Genomic DNA, 10023 nt, shown 5'->3' on the forward strand with positions numbered 1-10023 from the left:
ATATCAAATTTTGATCAAAGATTTACTCCCATGTAAACTAATATAAGAGCATTTACATCACTACATTGCTCTTATATTAGTTTACAAAGGGGATGACTAACAAATTGTTAACGCATATCAGCAAAACTATATCGTTGAATTTGTATATACGAACATTTTGTTAGTTAAATTTATGATCAAAATTGGCATGAAATATAATAAAGACTAATAAACCAAGACGGAGGTAGTACTCTCTCGTCACGGTTTTTATGCATTTTCAGAATATGAGAGTATTAAGGCATGTGGGCAATTAATGTCAAGTTAGTTAGGCCGTTTTGAGGCACGTATGCTGCATCCCATGCATGCGGTCCTTTTCCTTCACGAATGCATGTGCCATAACTGCTCGTTTAATCACTGCGCATTAGTTAATTAGGTGTGGTAGTTGACAACCGATGCTATTTGATACAGCCAATCACTAACCACCTTGGTGCCAGAGATTTTTTTAGTGTGCCCTGTAAACTGTGGGAGTACTAGAAGATGACATGAATGCAGTTTGTTGATCGAGAGACAGATAGATGGTGGTATAAGCATGCCAGTGGACGCCGTCCGTGCCCAGAACGAGCATTTCGCCAAAGCTAAACCTTTTTTTCGTTGCCATCCTCGTCAGACCTGCCAAGTCCGTGCGCCGTGAGGCCGGCGGAGAGCGAGCGAGCAGCCGAGCAGGCCGGGCATGGCTGCGACCGTGAGGGGCAGCGTTGGGGAGATCCGGGCGGGCGACGTGGAGGCGGCCGGGCTCACGGCGGCCGACGCGGGGGCCTTTCTCGCCGCACTCCGCTCAGCGACCGGCAAATGCCGCACCGACGCTGCCGCTGCGTGGGCGGCGGTCGTGGCGGCCGGGGTGCTACGGCCGGACCACCCGCACGCGCTCCACCAGCTGGTGTACTACTCCATCTACGCCGGCTGGGACCGCGCCCAGAGAGGCCCGCCGCCCTACTGGTTCCCCTCCCCGTAAGTCGCCGACCGCCGTCCATATTTTTTTCCCCTCGAAGCACAGCTGAACAGGGCTTCTTTCCCGGCTCTTAATTTGCTAGCAACTGTTTGATCCAATCGGGTAGTGGGAGCAATCAATGGCTCATCAATGGTGAAAGTGACTGCCAGTCTAATTCCACGAGTCACTTAAGCTTATGGTTCTTCCATAAATGTATTTTGGTCTAACAACATTTGAGTCTAACAACAACAACAGTAAGATAGTAGTGCTATTTTGGTACTAGCTTATAACTGGTCTGTGAATTGTTGCAGGACTGATTGTAAGCAAACAAATCTTGGGAGAGTGATGGAAGAGAATGGTCCCAAGCTGTTAGGAGCATCATATAAGGATCCAATTTCAAGCTTTGGCCTCTTCCACAGATTCTCTGTTCAGAATCAGGAGGTCAATTTTTCTTTCTAAATTTGGAATTTACTTCACAGACAGAACAAGTGGATAACTAGAACATCAATTCAAAGTTTTATTTCTTCATAATAGCCTCCTAGGTAATCATTGCGTAGGTCTACTGGAAACTGGTGCTGAAGGAGCTCTCCGTCAAGTTCGTACGAGAACCAAAGACGATTCTAGATGCGTCAGATAAATCAAAGAAGGGATGGTCATGGTTCCCCGGTGCAGTGCTCAACATTGCCGAATGTTGTCTGCTACCTTGGCCTTCCCAGAACAGGACAGATGATAGCATGGCTATTGTCTGGGGGGATGAGGGCTTTGGTGATTATCCAGTGAATCATATGTCGTTGAAGGAGCTTCGCACCCAAGTGATGTATGCATTTCTTAACAAATTAAGAGTAGGGGGCATGCAGAAACCTTTATTTTTCTTCTGTTCTATTGTACAATTTCGTCATCATGGTTTTTGTTGCTTTGGTCTTTTCAGGACTGTTGCAATTGCCCTTGATACCATGTTCCGAAAGGGTGACCGGATTGCAATAGACATGCCAATGACGTGCAATGCGGTCATTGTTTATTTGGCAATCATCCTTGGAGGCTTTGTAGTTGTGGGAATAGCAGACAGTTTTGCACCCCAGGAGATTGGCAATCGCATGAGGGTCGCAAAAGCAAAGGCAATTTTTACTCAGGTTTGACTGTAGCAACCAGCAAGTCTTACGATCATCAGTACTATAGTAGTGCTTATACTAATTCCACATGATTTCAGGATTTCATAATTAGGGGAGGGAAGAAATTTCCACTTTACAGGTATATGATGGATCAAATTATTTAGTTAATATATGTGTTTCAGTAACTTAATTTGCTCAGCTTTAACAAGGAAATTGTAGTTATTTAGCAGGATCACAGCTTGTGAGAATAATCACATTTTGCATTGATGTAACAATTTATGTTTCATTATACATTTTTGCATGAACGTACTGAACTATCACAGAACAATTCTCAGCACTTAACTAAATATATCAAATTATATTCTTCAGCCGTGTCATGGAAGGGACTTCAGCTAAAGCTATTGTAATTCCTGCAACTGGAGATAGTCTTGGAGTTACACCAAGGAATGGTGATATGTCCTGGAAAGATTTTCTTTCTCGTGCTGCTGGGAGGTATGCAGCAAATGATCCTTCCATGTCACTCAAAATAAACGACTCTGTTCAGATGCTTTCTTTTCGTGAAAATTTGAATACCCACATTGCAAAACAGAGGTGATTTTGTGATGTGACCAACATGGGAGCTACATGTCTTGGATTTGCAGGTCATCCATGTACTCTCCAGTTTATCAATCTGCAGACGCCTTAATTAATATACTGTTTTCATCAGGAACAACTGGTAAACACTACCTTGAGTTTCTGACACAATATCCTTTAATCTCTGGTTGCACCGTTTCTCACGTTCACAACTTCACGTGTGATTTGATCTGTTCTATTTGCTTCTGGTGCAGGAGAGCCAAAAGTTATACCGTGGACACAACTTTGTCCCATAAGATGTGCAGCTGATACCTGGGCACATTTGGATCTTCGACCAAAGGATGTAGACTTGTGGCCTACAAATCTGGGTTGGGTTATGGGACCTATACAAATATTCTCATGCTTTCTAAATGGTGCAACATTGGCCTTATATCATGGATCTCCACTTGGACGTGGTTTCTGCAAATTTGTGCAGGTGTGGCCTATTTTGCACCATCTCTTAGTTTAAACAGCTAAAGTCGATTTGTCCTTCCATTTTTTTAGTTAAAGTAAGCCTTGGCCTTGTTCTTATTTTTTGTATCCATTACTTCGCTTGAATCTGGTATAGATAAGGCTTACTGGCTACCTAATTAACTTCATAGTTTGTCTATTCTCCCAAGTTGTTTTTTTCTATGCATCATAGAGCTTTTTCTTATGAATGAATCAGGTAGGATTTTATCAAAAGTCCCTGCATATTACATTAGAAGCTGAGTATAAGCTGCTCTTTACTCATGCGCTTCGTGATAATGTCCAAATTGCAGGATGTCCGTGTGAGTGTATTAGGATCTGTGCCCAGCTTGGTGAAGTCTTGGAAGGCAGGGAATCTTACTAAAGGTCTAGACTGGACCAAAATCAGGCAAGTTGCTACTTACACTGTTAGAAAGCATTCACCTTCATCACAAGCTCCGCTAAAGAAGCTAAATTTCTATAATCGCAGGGTACTTGCTACAATAGGGGAGGCTTCTGATATTGATGATAATCTGTGGCTATCTTCGCGTACCTGTTACAAGCCCATTGTTGAGTGCTGTGGGGGCACAGAGCTGGCATCCTCATACATTCAAGGGTGACTTTTACAGCCACAAGCTTTTGGAGCTTTCAGTGGTCCATCAATGTCCACTGGGTTTGTCATACTCGATGAACAGGGAAATCCATATGTAAGTATTGTTCGTAGAATATTCTAAGTTTGGTGATTGCGTTTGCTGCATAAGCATTTGACGTTTGCTATGACAGCCTGATGATCTACCTTGTTCTGGAGAAGTGGGTCTCTTCCCTTTGTATTTTGGTGCTACCAATCGGCTTCTCAATGCTGACCACGATAATGTTTACTTTGATGGAATGCCCATTTACAAAGGACGGGTATGGAGTCGCTTACCTCAATTTTTTATATCTAAACTGCTTGACAAAATTATGAAGATGTTCGACATTTGCAGCAGTCAACTTTTTAAGCTTTATAAAATCAGTGTGTTCTCGAAGTTTTCCAGTGGTACCCTACCGAGAAAATGAGAAGCAAATATGTGATTTAGACATGCTATTGTGCTCTGATATAAGTTGCAATGATAAATGTGCTATGAAAAATAGTACTAGTAACATTTGAGTCAATGTTCCCTTTGCTGAACTAATCAAATAAATCTGACTACATACTTTTAAAAGTTATCAGTAATAACCAGAATGGTGAAAGCTCACATGTTGTAACGGTATTTCTACTGCAGCAACTCCAACGACATGGAGATATAATCCAGAGGACAGTAGGTGGTTACTATTTCGTACAGGGCAGAGCAGATGACACTATGAATCTTGGAGGGATTAAGGTTGAAGCTCCCCCTTCATTGTTTTAAGTATGATGTCATCACTCTTGCATCTCATGAAACCAATTCAATATTGCTCTTGCCTGACCAGACAAGTTCAGTGGAGATCGAACGGGTTTGTAATGGAGCCGATGAGGGTCTGCTAGAAACAGCAGCTGTTAGCATCAAACCTTCTGGCGGGGGACCAGAACAACTGGCTATATTGGCAGTGCTAAAAGATGGATCCACAACAGGCGATGCAAATCTTCTGAAGAGCAAGTTCCAGAGAGCCATTCAGAAGAACCTCAATCCCCTTTTCAAGGTAAGAGCTTCTCTTTTCTGACATTCAGTTCAGACGATCAGATGGGAGCATCCATAATGAGGGAATTGAGATTGTGTTCGTCCTGACAGGTGAGCTACGTCAAAATCGTCCCCGAGTTCCCGAGAACTGCTTCAAACAACCTGCTGAGAAGGGTCCTGAGGGATCAGCTCAAGAAAGAACTCGCGAATCGCAGCAAGCTATAAGGGGCCTGAGGGATATCTATTCCTTTTCAACAGGAAAATGGATCTTCATAATCCAAGTTTATTGAACTCACGGCGTGTTACAACGGTTCGATTCCCTTTCATTCACTTCATTGGGGGTGTAGATTCAGAACACTTGTTATTGTATTGTATGTGTTGAGCTCGTCAGAAGTAATGAGGCGATGGCTTGCTATTGTATTGTATGTGTTGGGCTCGTCGGAAGTAATGAGGCGATGGCTTGATAAAATCAGATCACTCTGTATGTTTTAAGGTTTATAAGCCACCATATTTTCTTACGTTTTCTCCTTACATCTTTGTAAGACAAGATGAGCTGCATTATGTAGTGTCAGATCAAAGTTCAGATATGTTATTTTTCGTTACTCTTGCAAACTAACGATTTAAAAAAAAATCTGAACTTTTTATACAGTTTTAAAGTATCAAGCAAAGTTTCAGATCGCGGGCTAAGGTATTTAGCGGCTGGCTCTGTGCCAACGCTACAGCCGCTATCGCCGGCTATAGCGGCCACTAACCCATTTCGCGGCTACAGTATTTGCACATGTATATCACACATCCATACTAATACATGTGCATGTTTTTCTCAGAAAACAGGGTATTTTCAGTAGAAAAGAAAGGATTCTCAATATAATTTCGAACATAACAAGTATAGTAGAGATCTGCAGCAGTTCAACAGATAAATAGAAATACAAAATCAAGACTTGCATCAAGCATAACATCAGCAGTTCGACGCTTACGTTCAGTAACAACAGCAGCATGTCCATAGTCCATTACATGCATCACAAAGTTTTCAGAATTCATTTGTCAAAAGCACATAGGAAAGGATAGAATCATGAGCGCCAAAAGGAACTTCATAGAGAAACCCACAAGCTCACATGCCAAAACCAGAACTCATGTCGGTGTCCTCGTTGTCGTCGTCACTTTCTGAAGCAGAGGAAGCAGAGAGCAGATCTTCTTGAGGAGTAACAGGGATCATCTTCTTCTTCTTCCAATCAACAAACAAATCTGAATCCCTCCCAGAGCCTACAATCTGAATCAACAAACAAGTCTGAATATTCTACCAATGAAGTATGGAATCGGAGGACTCATGTACCTCCTGGCGATGTGGTTGCCCTGGCTGCTGGAACCATGTGAGAGTGATACTAAGATGTCATCGTGGTCGCAGAGGCGCTGTCGTGTAGAGGCCCCTCGTTGTCGGTCGCCTTTCCACCTCCCCCGCAATCAAATCTGGCTTCGAATGAAGCATCAGTCGGTGCTGGTGGGAAGAACGGCGCAGCCGCCATAAACTTTTTGATGGGAGGGACAGAAGGGAATGGGGGGACACGAGCTAGGTTTTATGGAGGAGGTGCTATATACCATCGTGAAAGTTGGGCCGTTTCTGGTCTGTTTGGGCCTTGTGTTTCAGTCTTTCGGCCCATAACCGCGAATTTGCAGCGACAGCAAAGTCAAATAGCGTCGTTTCGCGCGCGATCGCGCGGTTAGCGGCAGATCACGTTTTTTAAGGGATCGCCTCGCGGGAAGGCTTACAGCACGCATAGCGCCGCCATCGCGTTGTTTTTGCCCGCGATCTAAAACTTTGGTATCAAGTATCCATTTAAAGTAGAGAAAAGTCCATTTTTCGTCCCTCAATTCTTCGGAGTGATCACTTTTGGTCCCTCAACTACGAAACCGGACAGGTTGCACCGCGAACTTTCCAAACCAGTAATATTTCGTCCCTCCGCAGACCCGACGCGGTTTCGCTGCTGACTCAGCCCGGGTTTGACTAGTCGTTGCCGACGTGGCGCATCTCTCTCTCTCTCTCTCTCTCTCTCTCTCTCTCTCTCTCTCTCTCTCTCTCTCTCTCTCTCTCTCTCTCTCTCCAGTCAGCTAAAGACCCGACCCGAGCAGCTCGATCCCCTTTCGATCCCCTTTCTTCGACCCGTGCACGAACCCTAGCTAGCTTTGGTGGCGGCTGTGGCGATGCAGGCGGCGGCGACGGCGGTCAGTGGGAGCGCAGCACCGCGACAGACGGCGGCGCACGGCGGGAGCGGTGGCGCAGCAAGATCTGCTCTCTTGCTACCGCAGAGCACCGACTCAGAGTAAAGTGGCGGCTGGACACGAGAAGAAGCTCCAAATTAAGGTCAGTCAGTGGTAAAACAAATCGATTTGTGGTCAGTTAGTTGTAGTACATGGCTAGTTTGTGGATTAGTAGGTTAATTTTTCATCTGTTTTCCGTAGGGCTGTGAGATGGATCCTCTGGAATTTCTGCCCATACGATTTCATTTCGGTGGTCACTTTGTGAACGATAGGCAGTATGTACACTATGTTGATGGCGTTGTCGGGATGTCGCATTTGGAGAAAGACAAAGTGTCACTGCTGGAGATAGTTGGTTTTTTGAAGGAAGATCACTGGAAGGATTTGAAGGATGATGAAGTGCAGTTCCACTGGCTATATCCTGGGAAAGAACTTCATGATGGGCTTGGTTTGTTGCATGATGATGCGTCCTGTTTGAGCATGGTTTCTGCAATTGAAGAGAATGGAGTAGCTGAAGTATATGTAGAGAACATTGCTGAATATCATATATTGGCACGTGCTCTGCCATCAGATGAAGAAGAGGGTAAAAATGAGCGGGGACAAATTGTCCCAGTGGAGGAAGTAACAACAGAAGTGGTACAGGTATTCGCGCCGGCAGCCTAAGATGATACAGATGAAGAAGATAGTGACTATGTTCCTGGAGATGAGAGTCCTTCGGAAGAAGATGAAGAAGGAATTGAGACAAAAAAGAAATATGTAGAGTACAAGAAGAAGATGAAGCAAGGCTAGATACCAGTACTGGATGATGTATATCTTGTGCAGCCTAGAGTTGGTTCGACAAAAGCTGTGGGAGAAGAGAATAGAGAAGAGAAAGATGGCAATGATACACCCTATGAGGATTCATCCGAGTTTTATGACTCCTTCGATGAAGATGGTGATGCAAGAAAGAAATCAGATGATTTCCCCAGGTTCAAAGATAGTGAAGAGGTGCCCAAGTTTGTGTTAGGCATGAAATTTGGTTCAAAAGAAGAGTTCAGGCAGGCAGTCATTAAATATGGGCTTAAGCAAAAAAAGTTCATAAAATTCAGAAAGAAGATTCTCATAGGTGTAGGGCAACTTGTGACTGGAAGACATGCAATTGGTATTGTTTGGCTAGTCTAACTAGTAAATCTACTAGTTGGCAGATTACTAGTATAAATGATGTTCATCAATGTCCCTCTAGGAAAGACAACAAGCTTGTTACTGCTGCTAGGATTGCAGCTAAGTATGAAGGTATCATCAGTGCTAACCCAATGTGGAAAATTGCAAATCTGAAAGCACACATCAGGGAAGATATGTTTGCAGAAGTTAGTACTTCTCAGGTGAAGAGAGCTAAGGGAATGGTGATAAAGAAAATGTTTGATGCAACTAAGGAACAATACACTAGGATATTTGACTATCAGGAAGAGTTGCTTAGGAGCAATCCTGGAAGCACTGTTGTGGTTAAGCTTGATCCAGCTTGTGCAATTCCAACATTTCAAAGAATTTATGTTTGTTTGAATGCTTTAAAGCAAGGTTTCATGGCAGGCTGCAGAAAAGTCATTGGTTTGGATGGGTGCTTCTTCAAAGGAGCAACAAATGGAGAGTTGTTATGTGCTTTGGGAAGAGATGCGAATAGCCAAATGTATCCAATTGCTTGGGCTGTGGTTGAGAAAGAAAATTATGATTCTTGGGACTAGTTTTGCTCATTACTCTTCAAAGATGTCAATGTATATGATGGTGAAGGCTGGGTAATAATTTCAGACCAACAAAAAGTAAGTCATATGCTATCTTTCATTTCCATAGGAATATATGATGTATCTCTATGATGCAATGTCTAACACAATTTGTGTGCAGGGTATCATCACAGCTGTACAGAATTGGGCCCCTCATGCAGAACACGGAAATTGTGCCAGACATGTGTATGCCAATTGGAGAAAAGAATTCAGAGTGAAAGAGTGGCAGCGACTTTTCTGGAATTGTGCAAAGGCTTCTTCTGTGAGCCTTTTCAACTTGGCAAGGGCAAAGTTAGCAAGAGAGACTGTCGAAGGTGCAAGGGCAGTAACCAGGTTAGATCCCAAGCACTGGTCAAGGGCATGGTTCAGGTTAGGATCTAATTGTGACTCTGTTGATAACAATATTTGTGAAGGTTTCAACAAATGGATCATAGATGCAAGATTTTTACCTATCATTTCAATGCTTGAGGCAATTAGACGAAAGGTTATGGTTAGGATTCAAGAAATGATTGAAAAATGTGAGAAATGGACATTAGAAATTGTATGCCCTACTATAAATAAGAAGATGAACAAGTACATAGATTGGTCTGGGAGTTGTCATCCTATCAGCAATGGAAATAATGTGTTTGAGGTCACCCAAAGGAAACATTACAGATTTGGTGTTGATCTAAACAAAAATAACTGCAATTGTGGTTATTGGCAAGTATCTGGTATGCCTTGTGCACATGCAATTGCAGCAATACACACCAATACAAGTGACTTGACAAGTTTCATTGCTAGCTGTTTTTATGTTGACGCATTCAAGAGAACATATGCACATTGTCTGTAACCTGTTAATGCCATGGATTGCTGGCCAATATCACCAAGGCCTAGACCTGTAGCTCCTGGTTATGTCAAGATGCCTGGTAGGCCAAGGACTGAGAGAAGGAACGAAGAAACTGAGAAAAAAGTGTCCAAGACGAGATTGCCATAGACTGGGACACTCATTAGGTGTGGTAAATGCAAAGGAGTTGGTCACAATAGAACAACATGCCATAGACAACCAGGTGGGGAACAGAGTGGACAACAAAGTGAACTAAATAGTGCACAACAAAGTAGACAACACAGTGCTACTACACATAGGGTGAGTAACAAGTTTTACATTTGCAGGAAAATGTTGTGCCTTATTAATATGTAGAGATCTCTAATATGTATTACATTTGCAGGAAAATGTTATGCCTTATTAATATGTAGAGATCTCTAATGTG

The 10023-nt window shown here is 43.1% G+C and overlaps 1 long non-coding RNA gene and 1 pseudogene across 1 annotated transcript; one reads left to right on the plus strand and one right to left on the minus strand.

Annotated features, from left to right (window-relative positions):
- The first annotated feature begins 481 nt into the window (after window positions 1–481).
- On the plus strand, window positions 482–5369 carry LOC123088022 (probable CoA ligase CCL12; annotated as a pseudogene).
- Window positions 5370–5686: 317 nt separating this feature from the next.
- On the minus strand, window positions 5687–6328 carry LOC123083013 (uncharacterized). Its single transcript, XR_006439187.1, has 2 exons — window positions 6103–6328; window positions 5687–6039 (listed from the first exon to the last, which is right to left on the minus strand). It is a non-coding gene; the product is annotated as an uncharacterized lncRNA (long non-coding RNA).
- Between the last annotated feature and the right edge of the window lie 3695 nt (window positions 6329–10023).

Source organism: Triticum aestivum, chromosome 4A, assembly GCF_018294505.1.
Source record: "Triticum aestivum cultivar Chinese Spring chromosome 4A, IWGSC CS RefSeq v2.1, whole genome shotgun sequence".
Taxonomy (NCBI): Eukaryota; Viridiplantae; Streptophyta; class Magnoliopsida; order Poales; family Poaceae; genus Triticum; species Triticum aestivum.